At 42.4% G+C, this 21,389-nt stretch overlaps 1 protein-coding gene across 5 annotated transcripts in view; it reads left to right on the forward strand.

Moving 5' to 3' along the window:
• Positions 1-21,389, forward strand: part of ZC3H12B (zinc finger CCCH-type containing 12B) — an 89,561-nt gene that overhangs the window by 53,326 nt on the left and 14,846 nt on the right. The gene's annotated exons all lie outside the window — the stretch shown is intronic.

Below are 21,389 nucleotides of genomic sequence, written 5' to 3' on the forward strand. Positions count from 1 at the left end.
TAGGGGCGGTGGAAAAGGTGCCGGAGCAACTGCAAGGGAAAGGGTTCTACTCTCGGTATTTCCTGACGGAGAAAAAGACAGGAGGCTGGAGGCCCATCTTAGACCTTCGTGGCCTCAACAGGTATCTGCGCAAGCAACGTTTTTGGATGATCACTATTGCCTCCATCCTTACAGCACTGGACGATGGAGACTGGTTCGCAGCCCTCGATCTACAAGACGCGTACTTCCACATAACCATTCATCCGGCTCACCGACGTTTTCTCCGGTTCATGGTGGGCAACGAACACTTCCAATACAAGGTCCTACTGTTTGGCCTTTCCTCGGCCCCCAGAGTCTTCACCAAGACCTTGGCAGTGGTGTCAGCCTACCTGCACAGACAGGGGGTGTTTATTTTCCCGTATCTGGACGACTGCCTGCTCAAAGGGACCTCGAAAAGGGAGGTTCTCCGCATGATACGCGTCACAGCAAACACGTTCTCCTCACTTGGCCTGGTTATCAATCTGGCAAAATCAAAGATAGACCCCTCACAGGACATAGAGTTCATAGGGGCTCGCATAAACTCGGTCTCGGCGAGAGTATACCTACCAGAGGCTCGCTTTCGAGCCATCGGTTCCCTCGTGCAGGTCATCACCTTCAGCCCTATGGTGCCGGTCTTGATGTGCTTGCAGCTGCTGGGCCACATGGCAGCGGCTACGTTTGTGGTACAGAACGCCAGGTTGCACATGCGCAGCATGCAACATTGGCTGGCAAGTGTATACAAGCCGGCAGTACACACCGTTCACAGGGTGGTGTCGCCCCCACCTGGGGTGCGCGAATCCCTGCAATGGTGGGTAAACCCCGGGAACTTGCTAACAGGGGTACCCTTCCATCAGCCGCAAATATCGGTTTTCCTCACTACGGATGCCTCCCTCATAGGGTGGGGAGCGCACATGGGCGAAGAGGTGGCTCAAGGACTGTGGTCACCCACGGAACAGTCTCTACATATCAATGTTTTAGAGCTCAGAGCAGTGTTCAACGCCTGCAAACACTTTCGAGACCGTATACAAGGCAAAGTCGTCGGGATCAGTACAGACAATACCTCCACCATGTTTTACATAAACAGGCAAGGAGGAGCTCGATCCCGTACCTTATGCGCGGAAGCAATCCGCCTATGGAACTGGTGCATCGCCCACGATATAATCCTGAGAGCCTCCTACTTGCCGGGCACGCACAACGTGAAGGCAGACCAGTTGAGCAGACGTTTTGCGCTCACCCACGAGTGGCAGATCCGTCCCGATCTACTACGGCCGATTTTCCACGCATGGGGGTTTCCCCAAATAGATCTGTTTGCCACTCAGCACAACAAACAGTGCCCACGATTCTCCTCCAGAGCAGGGCTGGGCCGGGGGTCCCTGGGGGACGCATTCGCGATCCCGTGGGGAGGCCCCCTGCTTTACGCGTTTCCCCCCGCAGTGCTGATCCACAAGGTTCTGCAAAAAGCCAGGAGAGACAAGGCTCGGATGATCCTGATAGTCCCAACATGGGATCGCCAACCATGGTTCCCCCTACTCCTGCGCCTGTCGGACCGCCCACCGATGCCTCTTCCGGTGGCGCCGGATCTGCTCACGCAAGCCCAGGGGTCCATAGTGCATCCGCACCCCCAAAGCCTGCGACTGCAAGCGTGGCTAATCCATGGCTCAGCTCCCTAGAGAGCACATGCACAGTGGAAGTACAGCAAGTCCTAGAAAGTAGCAGGAGGACTTCCACTAGGAAAACCTACAAACAAAAATGGACTCGATTCATGGCTTGGTGTTCTACCAAGCAGCTGGCCCCCCTTTCGGTGCCTATACCTACAATTCTAGAGTATTTACTGGACCTCAAGAGAGCAGGACTCTCGCTATCCTCGTTAAAGGTCCACCTTGCCGCCATCTCGGCGTTCAGACATGAGGAGGGAGGGCACACGGTGTTCGCCCACCCTATGGTTACCAGGTTCCTCAAAGGGTTGGTAAACCTATACCCCCCTCGGAAACCGATTCCACCTTCGTGGAGCTTGGACCTGGTGCTTACCACACTCATGGGACCACCGTTCGAGCCCTTGGCCACGGTTCCCCTTCGCCTCCTTACAGTAAAGACGACCTTTCTTCTTGCAATTACGTCAGCCCGTCGGGTGAGCGAGCTTGCGGCAGTCATGGCAACGCCACCCTGCACTGTCTTTTCCAAAGAGGCGGTAACTATACGGCTGCATCCAGCCTTTGTTCCCAAAGTTTCTTCCGAGTTTCACATCAATGAACCTATTGTTCTACCCTCGTTCTATCCAAAGCCTCATAACTCCAGCGAAGAGGCGCGCCTACACCTCCTGGATGTGAGGAGGGCGCTAGCCTTCTACGTAGACAGGACCAAGTCCTTCCGAAAAACGGATAGACTCCTGGTCTCCCTCGCTCCCAAATCTAAAGGAGAAGGTCTCTCATCGCAGAGAATCTCAAAGCACATTGTATCCTGCATAAAAATGTGCTACGAGCTCAGAAAGACTCCTTTGTCGGCCACTCCCAGGGCTCATTCCACCAGGGCGGTGGCAGCATCAACAGCCTTTTTCAAGGGCGTTGCATTGAAAGACATTTGCAGAGCGGCGACCTGGTCATCCTACGACACGTTCGCCAAACATTACGCCCTTCACAGGGTATTCCAAGAGGATACCCGTCTCTCTGCAGCGGTCCTCTCGGGGACCAGCTGCACATAATCCGATTACCCACCACCTATCTGGGTTACTGCTGGGTAGTCACCTATGGTGGAGCACCCACGGGGACACTCGAAGAAGAAAGAGAAGTTACTCACCGTAGTAACGGTGGTTCTTCGAGATGTGTCCCCGTGGGTGCTCCACTTCCCGCCCATCCTCCCCGCTTCGGATCTCTGTTAGTGTTTTGCAGGGGCAACCGAGGCGGTTGGTCGAGGAACTGGCGGGGACCGGATCGCGCACATGGCCAGGAGCGCGCCAGGGAGTGGCGCGCGCCGGCGCATGCGCGATCCGGCAGAAACTGCTTGGAAGATCCGATCTGCGGCGCCGGCCAAGCCGTCACCTATGGTGGAGCACCCACGGGGACACATCTCGAAGAACCACCGTTACTACGGTGAGTAACTTCTCTTTACATATCTTGTAGTAACTGGAATTCTTCAGCCTGTGTTGTCCATGCATATGTTCCCTACTACTAGCATATAATAAAATCTGGAATCTGTGTTGGCAGACGCTCTGAGACTGTCTACACTAGACATAGAAGTCAACCACAGATACGTAATTTTAGCTATGCCAGTTGCATGTCTTCCACGTCTGTCTGTAAAGGGGAAGGTGGTTCTCCCTCCAGCCTTCCTTATTCCTTGCCTTTCACAACTTTGACCCCGAGAGTGTCTTTTCACGTGTGCAAAATCAAACCCCAGAAGACTGACCCTGAGTGAGTTGATCTTCTGCCATAGTGTAGATTACATGTGAGTGGTGATTGCGCCATTTTACTCTTTGCAACCTTGATGTGGGAGCATAAGGACACTCAGAGCTCATGCATGGCCACAACTGACATTGCTCTCCAAAAGATCTGATCATAAGCACATCGGACACACCTCCACTGAAAGAAGAATAAAATATGTATGGACAACACATCTCAAAGAGCTTTTTTTGCTGCTCTCTGATTCTTTGCTCAAAGTCAGTTTACAGCAGCCTGAGCAGCTGGACAGCAGGTTACAGTGATTAATGTGTAACAGCTGGCAGAAGTCCTGTTGGGATGATGTGCTGCTTGGGTATTGACAGAGAACACTTTCCATTCCTGCCCACAATATATTTCTCTTTCTTCCAGAGGCTTCAGGGAGGGAGGCAAAAAAGCCAGTTATGTCGATCCTGCATGACTGGAATTTCAACAGTGAGTTTACAGATGTTTTTTGCTCCCTGGGCAGCACAAGTGCCACAAAGCAAGCCAAACAGAGCAGAGAATCTATTCCAAAGTTATTGATTGTGGCCCTTTCTGAAATATTTGTCCTCAAAATAAAATTACTAAAAGTACACCTCTGATGAAGAACAATTAAGATTTTTTAGCAGACTTCTGTAACAGGGCCTTAGTAAAATGTTCAAGACTTGAGGCAGTTTCTTACTGTTAAGTTTTCATTTTACAGATTACATGGGAAGCAGGAAATGCATGAAATAATCAGCAAAGTTCAGTTCTTTCCATTCATGCGTGTTTTCATGCCAGTGAACAGTAGGGGAATTCTGTCATTTTGACAAATACTGTCTTGTAAAAGACAGGCAAATAATGTATATGAAAATATAATATTGAGGAAAATCTATCAAGACAGAATCTATATTTTTAGAAATAGTCTTTCCAAAACAATTTCAAATTGCTGAAGGATGGCCATAGACAAGGATATACAATATATAACACCTGTCTCAAGTGAAAACTAAAGGATTTCCCCCTTTCATTTTAATTATATATGTTGTTCTGTGTTTAAAATACATTTAATGTTTGTAAAAGGTACTGAAGAGATGCAGCACTGGCAGTAGTAATGCAAGTTTCTCTCTGATCATCCTGTTGTGCTATTGTTCTGACTTTGTGTTGAGAAAGGAAATACATTCTTCGGATTAAAAGGTACCTCAGTTTCCTTGGTCCTTCCATCTCTTAGCATATGTGGTGAGATTGCCAGCACAGGAGCCAATGTGATAGTATATTTTAAGATGAGGGTATGTAGTCACTACGAACTGGATAAGTATCAAAAACTCATCTCTTTCAGTCTCAACTGAACAGGCATTACAAACTAAATAATGGCTCACATTAAAAAATATTTAAACATGAAAGGCTCCACATCACACTTTCAGTCCTCAGAACCCATCAAGTTTTCCTTTTAATTATTAGTTGACTACAGCCTACAAAAATTAGGACTAAAAGGTAGGGATTTTAAAAGCAATTGCATGATTTAAGAATACAGTGGAAGTCCATGACTATTTCCAGCCAAAATAAGTACAAATACTGTAGGAGAAAACATTTCATGTGAAGTTAGTCATGTGCTTGGTGTTTTGAGAATTGAGCCCTGAGATTGTAAGATCTGTGGGACAGGGGCAGTCTCTTCTGAAATTTTCAGGTAGTGCTTTGCACACTGTGAGAGGTATCGGAATACATATAATAAAGAGCACCCTCCAAGATGTATAGAGTGGGAAGAGAGAGAGAGCAATGTGTAGACATTCTCTAAAGGAAATATATGCATTTTTGTACCTGGATAGTCTGTTAAGTTTCTTTGAATGTGTTAATCATCATAGAATCTGAATACCTTCTATTAGTGCATTAAGCAGTCTGACTACATATGTCATAAGTTCTTTCTTTAATCCTCTCCCCATTTGGAGAAGTGCGCGCACGTGTGTGTGTGTTAAATAGATACACTTGTTACTGTGTCTGTGTCTACACTAGCACAAAACTTTGAAATAGCCATGCAAATGGCCATTTCGAAGATTACTAATGAGGTGCTGAAATGCATATTCAGTGCCTCAGTAGCGTGCCGTGCAGCTCAAGATCCTTTTCGAAAGGACCCCGTCAAGTTCGAAATCCCATTGTTCCTATCAGCAGAAAAGGACCTCTGGATGAGCCATGCGCCAACAAAAAGCAGCAATTTCTAAGAGCCGTGGCTGGTGGCATGCTAATGAGGCACTGAATATGCATTTCAGCACCTCATTAGTAATCTTGAAAATGGCCATTTGTGTGGCAATTTCAAAGTTTTGTGCTAGTGTAGACACAGCCACAGTAATAAGTGTATTTATTTAAAACACACAGAGTGTCTCATTAGTAATCTTCAAAATTTGCATGGCCATTTCGAAGTTTTGTGCTAGTGTAAACATAGCATGTGTGTTGGAGAAAGTAACGTTAAAGAAATGGACCTTGAAGCACTTGGAACAGAAAGTGAAAAGGCTTGTGACAGCCTGTAGTTCCTGGGGGAGTTCATTCAATTATCTTAGATGGTCCCTGGAAAAAGTTCTGTCTCCTTCATAGACAAGCTTTATCTAAATAGTGAGAGTTACGTTGTGCCAGAGAAATATAGTTATTGGGTGTGGTCTTCATCCTGAAGCTTTAGAGGGTCTTTTAGATTTCCTGAGCACTGCTAAGACCTTGAACTTAATTCTAAATTCTGTGGGAAACCAGGGTAGAAAGCAGAGGACAAGAGTGACATACTTGCAGTAAGCCAGTAGTTTCTGAAGAGAGATACTGAGTGTTATGGCTCAATTTTTTGTAGGACAGATTAAAAAAGATTAGCAGAAATTATTCAGAACTCTTATTCAGGTAAATATTCAAAAAGTGCTCATAAATGCTAAGTATTCTTTTTGATAAAGTCTAATTTAAACTATTAAATAAGATCTGGCAAAAATGAAACAACTTCATGTTAACAGTAAATACTAGTAAACAAGGAAGTAAAAGCCTTTTTTGTAGCAGCACATGTTGGATCACAAAGCATTTATTAATTATAGAATTTCAGTATCTTCTAGTGAGAAGATGCTGTTTCCATATGGTCTGGAATAATAGTGTTGCTTTGCATTTCAGAGATGTACTTGTCCCTTTTTTATTGAAATAAGGGAGATGGATAAGATTTCTGGAAGCATTTTTTTTCCAGTTTAGCACATCTGAAGTAAGCATGTTAAATTTATCAGATTTGTAAATAATGCTAGATGAAAAAAATTAGTTTCAACTTAATGTAAATTTCTGTTTCCATTAGTGTTGGAATATATTTGTTTTCTTCACAGAAATCAATGTGTTTGGGCTGCTGATGTTTTTAATTGTATGTCACTCTTCCTGTGAATTGTTTTGGCTATACTGTAGTCTCTTCTCTCAAATCTTTGATTCATAAATTTATACTGAGCAATGAAGTGAAATAGTTCGTGGAGGTAGAGGGAGTAGATGTCCTGTTTTTAACAGGACAGTCCCGTATTTAAGCCCTTCTGCAGGTGTCCCTATGTTTTTTCAGAGAAATGGACAAGTTGTTATGTATTTTGTGTCTGTCCCCTTCCATCAATACTGGTGGGTCCTGCTGCTTGCTGGATCCTTCCTCACCAGCTACCCAGCCACCAGTGGTGTGGGTCCAATGGCTGATGGCAGGGTGTATATGCAAGGCTGGTGGTTGGGCAAAGCTGCAGTTTACAGGGCTGGCTGCTCCCCCTTCTGGCCTGTCAGTGTAGTCCCTGCTATATACCAGCTCTTGGCCCGCAGGCCTCACACATCCTCTGCTCCATCTCCAGCTGCAGTGGTTGGTAAGCATGGGAAAGGCAGTGGCCGGTTATTTTCCCACCTCTTGGCCCTTTCCGTGCACTCCCTCTCCTGTGCTGCTCCTCTTCACCCCCTCAGCCCAGCAGCTCTTCCATATCCTGCCCCCTGCACAGTCACATTGTGCTCCCAGCATTGTACAGAGAACAATCACCTGGTCTGATCATTCAGCTAAACATGGCTGGCAGGCTACTTCCTTCCCCCACTGCATCTGGCTGGGCTGGCATCTGTGGACAGCACCAGACCCTCTGGCCCAGGATGTTGGCCAAGAGCCAAAGCCCCAGACCAGGGTTTCCCAAACTTTATATAGTTAGAACCTGGTTTTCTTCAGTACATTTTTTGTAGTCCAAAAATATAAACACATTAAAAAAAAAAGGAAAAATGAATCAATTTCACTGTGTATTATTTATTCACAATAATAATAGTACAGAATAATATAAATATTGATATAAAATACTTTAAGTGCCTAACTTATTGTTATTACCTTAATTTAATGGGAACATATGAAATATACCAAATCAATAGCATTGTGCACTATAATTTGTATATTTTCTAAGAGACGGTATTTTATTTTCCCCAAGGACCAGTAATGGGCTATGGACCACCCTTTGAGAAACGCTGCCCCAGGCAATGCTGGCACAGGAAATGGTGTCTACCTCTCAGCTAAGCTTTGGAGTGATGGGGAGGAGTCTATTTCGAGCCTGTTGCCACCTGACCCTATAGGCTCACCAGCACCTTCTTCACATTCTGACGTGGCCCTGTGTCCTGCCCACCAGGAAGTGAGGGGGTGCTGTGTCCCCAAGGCACTCTTCCCAGCTGAGCCACCTCTCTGGCTGGGTTTGCTGAAGACTCTGTAGTAAGAGTTCCTGGGCCATGGTGCATAATGTGTGCTTAGGGCTTAACCCCTTTCTTCCCACACTGTAGTCAGGGGACAAGAGGTTGTGAGGTTATATGGGGGGCCAGCAGCTGGATGGGATGAGGAGGTTATTGCAACATGAGGTATCTGCATAGGCAGTGTTGCACTCCTTAGGGTTTCACTGTGTGGTTGTGGGCAGATATGGCAGAAGAAAAACTAGCAGATCTGCTGCCACAGAGATCTTGTAATCGTGTGACAGTAGTGGGAATTTGTGCAATGAGAGTTGTCCAGTGCCATTAAGCTCAAGTGTTCTGCAACTGTTTTGTGGGCTAAGAAAGTGGAAGAATACCTTTGTACACAGCCTTCATGAGTTGTCCAGTGCTTGAATAAGTCAGCTTGTAACAATTATTCCAAGAGAGACAGAAGATATGTGACAGGTTTCACTGCTGCTGCTTATGACCTGATAGAAACTGAGGATGAAGGCTAGTGGGGAACAGATATACTCTGTCTCTAAGTACACGGCTTACCAAATGGGCTCTACCATATTCACAGTTCATTTTGATCAATTTCATAGTCCTGGGACTTTTTAAAAAATCATACATTTCATGATTTCAGCTATTTAAATTGGAAATTTTGTGGTGGTGTAATTATAAGAGTCCTTACTCAAAAAGGAGTTGTGTGGGGAAGAGTCACGTGAAATATTCCTCTAATATTTTCCATTCATGTGTGGATTTTTTCCATCCATGTGTGGGATAATTTTTCATGTGCACCAAGGCATGTGAGAGTATGCACCACCAGTGAAAACGAAGAAAGCCTAGCTGTGGTTCTCTGCTCATGCCTTTCCTGAGTGGCCGCAGAAGTGCATCGCTTGCAGGGAACACTAGTCACATGGTTATTGTCGGGAGAGCTGAAAAACTTCAACCCTTACTTCTGCACTGCTGCTGATGGCAGCACTGCCTTCGGAGCTGGGCAGCTGATGAGTGGTAGCTGCTGGCCAGGAACCCAGCTTTGAAGGCAGAGCCAATACCTGCAGCTGAATAGAAGAAAGGATGGCATGGGTATGGTATTGCTTCCCTTACTTCTGCAGTATTGCTGGTGGGGCATTGCCTTCAAAGTATGGTGCCCAGCTAACAACCATCATCCTTGAGCTGTCCAGCTCTGAAGTCAGCACAGAAGTAAGGATAGCAAGGGTAGCAGGACCTCTCCAAAACAACACAGTGGCCCTTTTGTAGTTTCCTGATGCGTTAGAACCCCCAATTTGAGAAATTCTGGTTTCTCCCATTAAATCAAAATAAGGTCAAAGCACACACATTTTCATGAATTCTGGAGCATTTTTCATGGCTGTGGCTTCATAGGCCCTGCTTATCAAGGGGAGAGAAATTCTGTAATGTTGAGATTTAGTTTTAAGTGATCTAGAAGTTTACTGGAGCTAATTTTAAATAAATTTTTAATTATTATTTCATAATTATTCATTCAGATAGTGATCATGAGGTCACAGACGGTTCATTTTCTGTTGCCATGCAAGAGGAATGACACAGCTGAATTTCCTTAGTTAAAATTTTCAACCAAGAGTTGACATTAAAAAAAAAAAAAAGGCAGGCAAGAATCCCCTGGGTGAGTCACAGAAGTAGGCGTGTTTCAATAGAGCGAGATTTCATAACACATCCACTAGTGGCCGAAGACTAGGAAACACTGGCACATGTAGTCTGGCAGAAGGCAATTCTTGTGAATATACAATACAGTTTCCCAACATGGATTATAACTGAGTTGCTTTCTTTAGAGGCACAACAGAAGTGAGTATGCTTGAGGCAGTAACAAAATATTTGCTTTTAAAGTAGTCTGTCTACTTGATGTATCTTTAAATCAGTTTTGAATTTAGGCTAATGTAGTTTTCTGTTTTCAATATATTGGTTTAGTTACTTAAAATAATATCTAGTTTCTAGAGAAATGTGAGAGATTTATTTAGGGTAGGTTAGATATGTTGGTATTAAAAAGCATAAAGTTAAGGATATTGTGGAATCAGGGAGGTATGACTATTAAAGATAGGAGAGCACAGCTTGTGTTTGTATGAGAGGGAGACAAAGTGCAATGACATTTTCATATGGATAGTTTTATTAAACTAAAAAACAAGTATCTTTGGAGAACGGACTTGATGTGTGCAGGTCAGTTGGCATTTTCATTATTTAAAAAAAAAAAAGTCCTAAATGTTAAAGTAAGAAGTGGTAGCATTTTAATTCTTACAGGTATTTCATTACTGTTTTAAATCTGGCTTTAATTTTTGAGTAAATCCAGTTGCTTATAGTTCTATATATGTTCTGTAAAACATCATCCTTACATTGACTGACTGTATTTGTAAGCCTAGGATTTGTGAATAAAGAAACTTTTGTTTTTGGGTTGCTCACTTTAGAAGATAGTAATAGCAGACAGAGAGCTAACAAACAAGGAAAGTGCTCTATTTATTCAGAAATCTTATTTTTACAATGTCTTACTATACATTTTATATTGCTGAGTTTTTGTTCCATTGCTTTTAATAGAAGCCACTGCAGCTGGCAGGTTGCCTTGCAGCACAGACAGGTAGATGTACACTAGCACTGCTATTTTTAGCATGCTAAAAATAACAGTGTTGCACCAGTGACACTGGTGCCAGTTAAAATTAGCTGCTAGAGTGTAATCCTTACCAGCCTCTGGGTGTATACACAGGTGGGTCTGGTGAGCTGCCACTGTGGCCAAACTATTATTTTTAGTGGTCTCACTCGAGCAGAGCTAGTACATGTCTTGTGCCCATCTCGGGAAGTGCACTCGTAGTTGTAGTATAGACATGGCCTATAATTAGGGTTAGGGGAATGGATGCACTTTCTTCTGGTTTAAAATATTGTATGTTTCTCATAGAATTTTAATTAGGTTAAGCCTCTGATATTTGTTTTAAACAAATTACTTAAAATACTTGTTTAAATGACATTTCTCTATCTGGTGGATTAATGATTTTTAACTTGTATGTTCTCCTTCCACTTCAAAACTTTGAAGATTGCTCCCAGGCTTATGAACATCTGCCTACTTGTTTATGCCCCGTTTCACAATGGTGAAAGGATTAGTGTTATACTCCAGGGATCCAAAATGTAGGCATGAATAGAGAGGCAAATTAAATAGCAAAGAATTGTGACATTTCAATTACATAATCAAGTAAAGATGAAAAATATTATTCTAAAAAATATTGGGGGAGAGGATGGGTTGAAACAAATTTAAAACTTGGACCTGTACTATTCTACTGCTTCTGACTTTGGGCCATATAACTTATGTAGTTGTACTTCGCTAAGATATTGGGCCATATCTTTAGCTGGCATTAATAGGTAAATTTCTGTTGTTGTTTGTGGATTTACACTGATTTACATCAGCTGATAAGACTCATTGATAACATCTCTCTTTGATCTTTCAGGGGAGGGGTTTGTTTCCTTTACCTCAGGTCTGGATAGACTGAGAGAAACTCCTATCCCAGGTAGTATATTCGTTAATACTACCAATCAGTGTTCCTGCTTATGTTTTCCATCTCTGTGTGGAATAAATTTTATGTGCACTCATGCATGTATCAATGTGCACCATTAGCAGAAACAAAAACTAATCAGCTGGGCAGTGTTTGACTCTCTCCTGTGTGGCTTCACAAACATACAGCTTACAGAGGACAGTGGCACCCATACTGTATACTGGGAAGTAGATGTTATATACTTGACAGGGTAGTTTATTGTAACTATACCAGAGGAAACAAACTTCTCAGAACCTAAGGCGTTTCCGTAATGAAATAACAGTCTACACAGAAAGTTCGGCATATGCCTTGGGTATGTATTACTGAACAACAAGCTTGTGTTTCTAAGATGCTAACTAACAAGACACCAAAATACTACTGTGTTTGGCATGGAACTTTGTGTATGAGAGATGTACAAAATTGGAGTAAGTTTCTATGATAGTTTATCATGGTTGGGATGTGATTATTATTTATCGTTTAATAATCCAAACCAAACCCTCATTTCTAGATTGATTGGCTCAAAATTGCCTCCTTTTTATTTTTTCTTTTCTAAGTTTGCAAAGTTCAAGTGATTATTTAAATATGTAGCTATTATATCAAGACATGCTTTAAATCTATTCTAAAATGCTAGATTCCTGTTCATGTGGAACTCTACAACAGTGCATCACTATTGGCATATAATGGAGGGAGGAAAGTGTTTTTTTTTTTTGTTTTTTTTAAAGAAAGATTGTAATTTACACTTCCAAGGAATAAGGAAGCTAAAGGTTATGAAAAATATTTTGAAACTTCATGAGACTGATTTGCAGTTGCTTTATAGTAATTTTTAAGTAAGATATATTTTTATGTTTGTTGTAAAAGGTTTATAGTGAATGTATTGGTTTAGTTTAATAACAAAATTTTGGAAAAATGAGCAAGAATGCAAAAACGATGCAAGATATGACTTCCCTCAACAAACACTTTGGACTATGAGACCTCGAGGGGGGAGCATTTCTGGAAGAGTGTGACTTCCTGTGAGCCCCACCAAACAGGTTCTGGACTAGCTGAACTGGCTAGATAAAAAAGGAACTGTCTGAGATAATTACTTTTGGGGAACAGACTGAAACCCAGGTCCCCCAGAGGTTTCAGATGTGAAGTAAGATATTTCCCTTCCAGTTCTAGTGTTCTATGGTTCTATATAGCCCTGTCTAGGAAGTAAGGTAGATGAGTGCAGACCTTTTTGTTCTTTATATATTTTCTCTTATTATAATGGTTGCAGGGCATAACATGCCTTAGAACTTTTTCTCCCTAATGGTTGCACCCTTCAGATTACAGACCTGGCTTTCTGCACCTTACTTGGAGTGGAACCTTGTGGTACTCCAGCCACTTTAGACTGGATCTCTGGGCTGCAGCCCCTGTTTCCAAACCATGTTACTATAAGCAGGCCCAAATGGGCTTCACACCTGTGACAATCTGTATTTGCGGTAACACAGACACAGCACTACTCAGAGTCCTACATGCTTACTTCTCCTTATCTATACCTTAGGGGATGTCTACACTATGACATAAAGTCGAATTTATCATAGTTGTATTTGTAACCCTGGATGTTATAAAGTAGAAGTTGAGTGTCCACACCTGCCCACAAACTTGACTTTGTGTGTCCCCACTAATCGCCAAAGTTCAACTGTTGCAACAATTGCCTGAGCCTCGTTGGATTCTGGGCTTATTCGCTGCTGCATTATGGAAAAAATTCCCTGTGACTGGTTGTGGAAATGTGATGTCATCTTCCCATGCTGTATATCCCTCAAAAAAAACGGTCATTTTTCAGAAGTCTCTTTCCCCAATGAAAGATTGTTTGGGTTGTCTGAATCATGGACTTTTTAATCAAATGTGCCATGACCGCACATGTTATTTTTCGTATGAATTTTCATATTCCCAGAGTGCATTGCTCTCATTCCTCAGTCCTTTGAAGCTAAATGGCCAATTTTCAGAAGGAAATTAGGAAAAGTGGTGAATCCCAGAGCGCATTGGTGACCAGTGGTTAGCATCACTCGGAAGACAAAGAAAAGGAAAGACAGAGTGCCTCACTTTCTAGTGGTTCGTCTCCCTCCCCTGCTACAAAATCACTAGTCCCCTGGTGAAAGAACACCAATGGGTACAGTAGCCAAGCAGATTGGCAAAGGTGCTCAGGCTACAATTATCTCTGACCATGTGTTCAGCAAACAGTATGTGACAGAGACTGCGGCTCCCCTGAGCCACATGCTTTGGGAAGCTGGGGGTGGCAGGGCCAGGCCACAATTCCGCATTGGCCAGGGCCGGCCCACCAATCCTATGGAGCCAAGGTGTCAAAAGGCTCCTATTAGCATGGTTCAGGCACCAAGTTCTATGGCCCCCTATCAATAGCCATCCAGACCCCAAAAAACTTTGCTGTGAGGTGAGACTGCTCACAGTGACAGCCATCCAGTCCCCCAAAATTTTGCTGTGGGGAGAGACGTCCCCCCTGGCAATAGCCAGCCCGCAAATCTTTCCCACCTTTGGAGCCTTCACCATGCGCAAGCCAGGACATGTTGCTATCTGGAAGCATGGACCACACTGCACAGCAGGAACATGTTTTTATTGGGTCGGGGGCTAGCCACATGGTGTGGTTGGGTGGTGAGTAGATCCGAATGCATGGCACCTGTAAGGGAGGGGGGGCTGTCCCCGCACAAATGTGATATGCAGAAAAGAAGTTTCTCAGCCTCTCATACAAGCATGACCCCCACATCCAAGCTGCCACATGCTGAGTTGGGGTGGGGTATAGCCCACGACAGGAAGTGTCGTTGGCTCTCCTGATGGCTCCATGCTGGAGTTCTCTAAAGTAGCTGCATGTGATCACCACGTTGATCATAAAGAAATTAATCCAAAATGCTGGGCTTTGTTGCCTACTTCCTGCTCACCTGGCACAATGACTTGAAAGGACACCTCGGGTGGCATTGTGGAACAGTTTCCAGGGCTAATAAAATCAGTTTTAACCCTGGTTAATCTACACTGTTTTAGCTTGACATTGCAAATTTGATTTTTTGAGTAGCTTTGTTAGGAAGTCAGCAGTACAGAAGTTGGTGTTCCAGGCACTTAGAATCGACTTATTGAGCACTGGGGTGTAGAGGGACAGTTTATAACATCGGCCATAGAGCCTTGAATTCGACTTTATTTCCTAGCGTAGACCAGACTTTAATCTTTCCTTGCAGATATCTGTAAATTCCCCTTAGACAAGGCAACCCCACATCTCTTGCTGTGAGAGGCAGACTGTCCTGCCTATGGGACACGTGGTGTTTCTGTGTGTTCCTATGCATCTGTTTACAGCGAGCCTCCTTCCTGATCCCAACATATTAATATTTAGAATTCCGTTTGAACCTAAGTTTTTAGGGCTGGTCTGCACTTAAAATGCTATACTGACGCAGTAGCACTTCAATGTAGACAATCATTACAGCAGTAGGAGGGGCTCTCCTGTCAGTAATTAATCCACTTCTTCATGAGGAACTAACTAGATTACAGTAAGTATTCTCTTAAACTAGCACTGACCACATAGAGGGTTAGTTTATTATAATTACATCACACAGGGATATGGTTTTTTTTACTCCCCTGAGCAATATAGCTGAGTTGACTTAATTTTTCAGCATGAACCTGGTGTTAGACTTGGGGGGAGTAAAACCATTTCTTGATAACCTTACTAACTAGCCTTACTTCTACAGTTGTAGCAATGTTTTTTAGTAAGTCAGTTGCCTGTTGCAACCTTTAGTTCTTATGTGCTATAGCATTACTTGGTTCACAGATGTTTAAACACTCTCTCTCATTCAAGGGAGCTCTCCTAGCTTCAGTTGGATGCTCAGAGTGCCCCTTCTGTCTAGAATAATTCCATATTCCCAATAAATGTGTGATTTGTAAGTCTTTTAGTTCCTAAGTTAGGAAGGATAGGGAAACCTGCCTTCAAGTTTTCCTAATGACCAAGATCTGCTTCTAAACTGGGCTATCAAGACCATCCTGTAGAGGGACCTTCTGAGCCAGAGTGTACACATGGGCTCTTTACCTTCAAGAGTTCCAATTCGACTGATAACCTTTCATTCTCAGAGAGCTAGATACCCTGGGTTGCCCATGCAAGACTTCCCTAAAAGGAAAGTTTCCACATGACTCTGAATATTGTTTGACGCTTTGTGGCCCAGAATGATTCCAGTAAATTATTCTGCACTACTTTCTTACAGTGGTTTTGCATTTCTGGTGCTGGAAGGCTGGTCCTGGATTCTTCCACAGAGGTATCTGCATTTCAGTGGAGAGGGTTGTGCTGTAAATGAAGTTACATGTAATCTGATACCTCTTATTGAAAGTAGCAGTGTTCAGAAACTATGGTGACAGGCACTCTTCAACTGTCCCATACAAAAAAATAAAAATTCCTTGTTTGGATACATATTTGTCAGCTTCATTTCAAAAGTGGCTTTTCTTGTAAGATGGCAGGGTTGTCTCTCCTCTCCCACTCTCCGAATGCGAACCTTAATAATACCTTGCCTGCAGTGCTCTGCTTAAAAAAACTCTCCAGGGTCATGGATCCCCTGAACCTGGAAGGTGGCTGCCACCACCCAAGTGAAAAATACCCAACCTTTCACCCAGGAAGACACAATTGGGATGTCTCCCTGTGGATTATCCCACACTTTTAACCATCCCTCAGCGGAGAGTTTAGAGACAAAGAGCTGTAATCTGATAGCTGACCTTTCAGTCTAAGGAATGAACATACACAGAGTATTCTCAGGACACAGCTATCAAACATTGCCTTAAAAAAGTAATTGATTCATAAAATGAGGGAAAATAACTCATATATACTTTTTGCAGCACAGAGAATAATTCCCTGGGATTCAGTTTAGAAGTTAGAGTACAGCTGAATCAAATCATTAACCAGAGCAACTGAAAAAGAAAATGTCCACACCAATTTCAAAATAACCATAACCTATTGTTTCTGCCTACCTTCTACTTACAGATCTATGGCTGATTAAGGGATGGCCAGGATATTTACTGGATACATTCCAGCTGTTTAGGAGCAATCACTTTTGTCTTCTCTGCAGCCACAAAGATAAAGACTAACAAGAAGTCCTGTGACACCTTATAGACTAACAGATATTTTGGAGCATAAGCTTTCGTGGGCAAAGACCCACTTTGTCAGATGCATGAGTGGGGGAGGGGCGTTCAGAGGCGTATTTAAAGAGAGGGGATCTCAGTAAGAGGGAGGGCCAGAGCTGACAAGGTCTATTCAGTCAGGGTGCAAATGCGGATAAAGACTGTATTGTTCTCAGTTTGAAAGAGTATCAGAGGGGTAGCCGTGTTAGTCTGGATCTGTAGCAGCAACGAAGGGTCCTGTGGCACCTTATAGACTAACAGAAAAGTTTAGAGCATGAGCTTTCGTGAGTTAACTCACTTCTTCAGATGCTGGTCCTGGAAATCTGCAAGGCCAGGTATAAATAGGCCAGAGCAAGGCTGGGGATAACGAGGTTAGCTCAGGCAGGCAGGCTGAGTTGTATTGTCATCAGTAGATCTGGATTGTACAAAAGCAGCTTCCCCTCTCTTGGAGTTCACACCTCCAGATCTACTGATGACAATACAACTCAGCCTGCCTGACTGAGCTAACCTCGTTATCCCCAGCCTTGCTCTGGCCTATTTATACCTGGCCTTGCAGATTTCCAGGACCAGCATCTGAAGAAGTGAGTTAACAGCTTGAAAGAGTTTCTCTTTCTCCCGTTGGCTTACCTTGACCACCTCATGCAGGGAGCCCTGTTATTCTTTACAGGCATTCATTCATGACATAAGAATTATAAAATTAATCTAATTATTAATAAAATTATAATTAAATTGATAATTTATAATTTAGCAAATATGGTGGATGCTACTTCAGTTCTGTTAAAGACAACTTTCTATTAGCATAATTTTCCAAGGAATGGATCCTGTCCCATTGACTTTAATGTTAATGGGATCTGGATAGTAACAATTCTCATGAAGCTTGTTGACAAATTTTTTAGGACCTTGTACCTCTACTCTCTGTCAAAGCGCAGGCCACAGGAAGATTTATGAGACTGCAATCAAGGATATGCCAAGCCTAAATGCCCAGTGCCCTATTAGGGCTTCAGTGAAAAAGGGAAAGACCAATTTTCCATTTAAAAATAAGATTTTTTTTTTAAAAATTACATAAATACATGTTATAGATTTATTTTATACCATAATAGTTAGTGATAATCAGAACTTACATTATTGATTTCTAATTTTACTGGTGTTGCATTTTGTTCTGTGGAACAATTCTTATATCACATTTTAGGATATGAAAAAATAAATAGGATAAAATCAAGAGTTAACAGTTTCAGAAATGGTTTTGATTCTAGTTATGTTGGATGTGCAATAATTTTTTAAAGAAATATTCTAATACTTATTTTTAGCCAGCACACTTAGAATCAATCCCTGTTCTTTAGGGGACTAATTCTCATATTGCATTTTGAGGTTGGACCACAGAAGCTACATAATAGACATTTTTGTCTCTGGAGGGAGAAGGAATCAGCTTTAAAAAAGTTTCTGAATGCAAATGTGCATGATAGATGCTCTTCTGGATAAATAATTCAATTACTTGGAGTACTTATACATTCCCTTGATAATATTTTCTTTCTTTTAAACCCTGCTCCCATTCTAAAGTGATGAAAGATGCATGAAAGGAAGTGAAGAAAGGAACATAAAAGAGATGTAAATTTCCTTTAAGTGGTGTTAATGTTCCTGACCAAAAATAAAAACCAGCCAACTTTGATCTTGCAACTTCTCCTCTAAGGCCAGGTCTACGCAACAGACCTATACAGTAGACCCCTGACTTGCACGGAGGTTGCGTTCTTGCTCAATCCCACATAAGTCAAATTTCAGGTAACTTGGAGGAGCCAGGAAACTGACCAGTGGAGCACTGCTGGTCAGTGTTCTGTTTTCTGTGAGTGGAGGGCAGACGAGAGCCAGGAACCGTCTCTTATGAGCAGCGGAGGGCTGCAAGTCAGGCTCCAGCTGTATGTGCTCACAGGAGGTGGCTTTTCTGGCCCTGGTGGCCTCCACTTAGGTTCCAAAGGCACCGAAGCAGGGATCCAACCTGAATCTGAATAAGCTTTTGAAAGATGGCTATTAATCAAAGCATAAAGGTAACTTTGTATCCTCAACAATCTATGTGCTTGAGAAAATAATGAGTCCAAATTTTAATGGATGTATAGCTAACTGGACAAAGCTGATTTAGAAAGTGGTAGGAGTAGGCCTGAATCAAGAAGCTCTGCAAAAAGTTCTCAGGCCACAAAGACGATTGCTAGTATCTGATCAACATGGGAAACTGACAGGCTGAACAGATTGCAGGCCTATATGCAGGGGAGTGCAAAGGTGCAAATGCACCCCTATGTCCAGTTTCTCTCTATTCTTTCCTGCTGTGAAATTTATATGATGGTAAACCCTTGTAGAAAGTGACTGAAGGGAACTCAGCAAATGGCTATGTGTTGTGGTAATACACAAATGGGGTGTGTGATTTCTGTAGTGCACTAACATATTGCATGTATGCCATTCCATTGAGGGTGTGCATGTGCCTCATATGGTAAAGATAAGAGTATTTTCAGCTATCAGTACCCAATCTTTATAGTTCCAGCATGGCCCAGGCAATTCTGGTTTACAAATCCAGACTCTCAGAATATTAGTCCAAGACCTTATCTCTGTTTCCACACCTTCCGTCTGAGAACCAGGTACAGGTTCTGCACCTGAACCTCGCATCAGTAGAGCAGGCCTGCTCCTCCTTCCTTATGGAAGTTATGGTAAGCAGTAGAAAGGACAAGACAAACTCACCTGTCAAAATGGAAAAAATTCTCTCATTGGAGCCTGTGGAAATCATTGATTCAACATTATCCTTCAATTTCACAGATTCTCAGTTTACTCAGACTCAAGATAAAGAATCTGTCTCTTGGCTTGATCCTGGCACATGTAAGTGGTGAACTCAGCTTGTCACATACTGATTCAGGATCACATGACCATGGTAAAGTTCTTGAGAGTCCTGAATAGAGTGTACCCACCTATCAAAGAACCAAGGGGACTTGAAATCTTGAGCTCACAGCATTCATGGGACTTATCTTCAAGTCCCTGGTCACCTCTTCTCTATTACAACTGTCAGTAAAAGTGGAATTTTTGATAGTGATAACTTTAACCAGCAGTGTAGGAAAGGTTCAAGTGTTTTCTGAATTACTCTCCATATACACTATTCTACCCAGAAAAAGTGTTAATGAAAACACATCCTAAATTCCTGAAGTAGTCACAAGCTTCCATCTCAATCAACCAATATACCCATCAGGATTCTTTCAGAAATGTTATGCGTCCAAATCTGAGGAAATCTTGCATATATTATGGGTGTGTCTACACTAGGAACTAACTTTGAAGTTAACTTCAAAGTTAGGCACTACTTCAGAGTAGCCAGCAGAGCGTCTATACGCATTTTCCCTTACTTCGAAGTTAACTTCAGAGTAGGGTGTGTGTAGACACTCAATGTTGAAGTTGCTTACTTCAAAGTTGTTTCAAAATAAGCAACTTCGAAGTTATTTTTGTAGTGTAGACACAGCCTATATGTGAGGAGAGCCTCCTACCTAAATAGAATTAAACTGTATAGAACACTGGCAAACTTGTTTGTCTTCACTGAGGGAACAATGAAGGGCTCTGCAGTTTCAGTCCAGAGACAGTGTAAAGGGATTTCTGATTGTATAAAAATGTGATGAGGTGGCCTAGGTAGAGACACAAGCCACAATCAGGGTCTTTCCACCAACAGCGCAAGTTGCATCAGCAGCATCACTAAGAAACTTTGACACTTGTAAAGTAGCTGCTTGCGTGTGAATTCACATGTTCACTTAATATTGTATCTTTAACAAAAGCTTCTCAATCCAACACTCCATTTCAATCATTATTTTGTTAACTACTCCACGCTTCTACTTCCTAAATATGGTAGCTGCTTGGGAATCACCATCAGTGGAATGGGCACATAGATCAGTGTTTCCCAATCTTATTTGGCTATGGAAACCTTTTAAACCTGAAAGGATTTTGTGGAGTCCCTAGTAACAGTTTTATATATGGAGCTGAAAAGCAGACCACAAATAAGTAAAGATGATAAGTGCTAAACAAGGTCATGAGATCAAATTTAGTTTAATTGCACATATTTAAAAACAAAAAATCACATTTAATTTGTTCAGAAATAAAGCTCAAACTACTATGTATTATAGTGGCAGTTTTCAATGTGAAGAGTGTTTTTTCTTTTCTCAGCCAATTATTTTTGTATTTGGTTTACTACTGGAAAGTTGTATTTGCATATCTGGCGTGGCTTTCAGTCAATTTCTGTATTTCATTTTTGTTGCTTTATAATTTGAGAACTCAGTTTCTCACGAGTGTTTGCTGGTGAAGGGTAGCAACTGATGAATTGCGCATCTTGGTAAAGCTGAATATTCTCGAGATAAGCTGCCGCAAAATGATACATGCTTTCTGAGAGTGAGTACGGGGATTTACGATGGTATATAGCAGGTCATCGCACCACTGACTGACTGCATGTGCAGTGCTGAGTAATGACACTCTCTGGCTAAACTGGCAGTACACAGGGACACATATTGTGCCAAACACAAATGAATATTGTTTTTAATAAAATTCACAAATGCTTAAATATTATTTTTTTTAAAATCATAACATTCTATTATAGTGGCATTTTCTCATGGAACCCTTATTTTCACTTTGCGAACCC

This window comes from Carettochelys insculpta, chromosome 13, assembly GCF_033958435.1.
Source record: "Carettochelys insculpta isolate YL-2023 chromosome 13, ASM3395843v1, whole genome shotgun sequence".
Taxonomy (NCBI): domain Eukaryota; kingdom Metazoa; phylum Chordata; order Testudines; family Carettochelyidae; genus Carettochelys; species Carettochelys insculpta.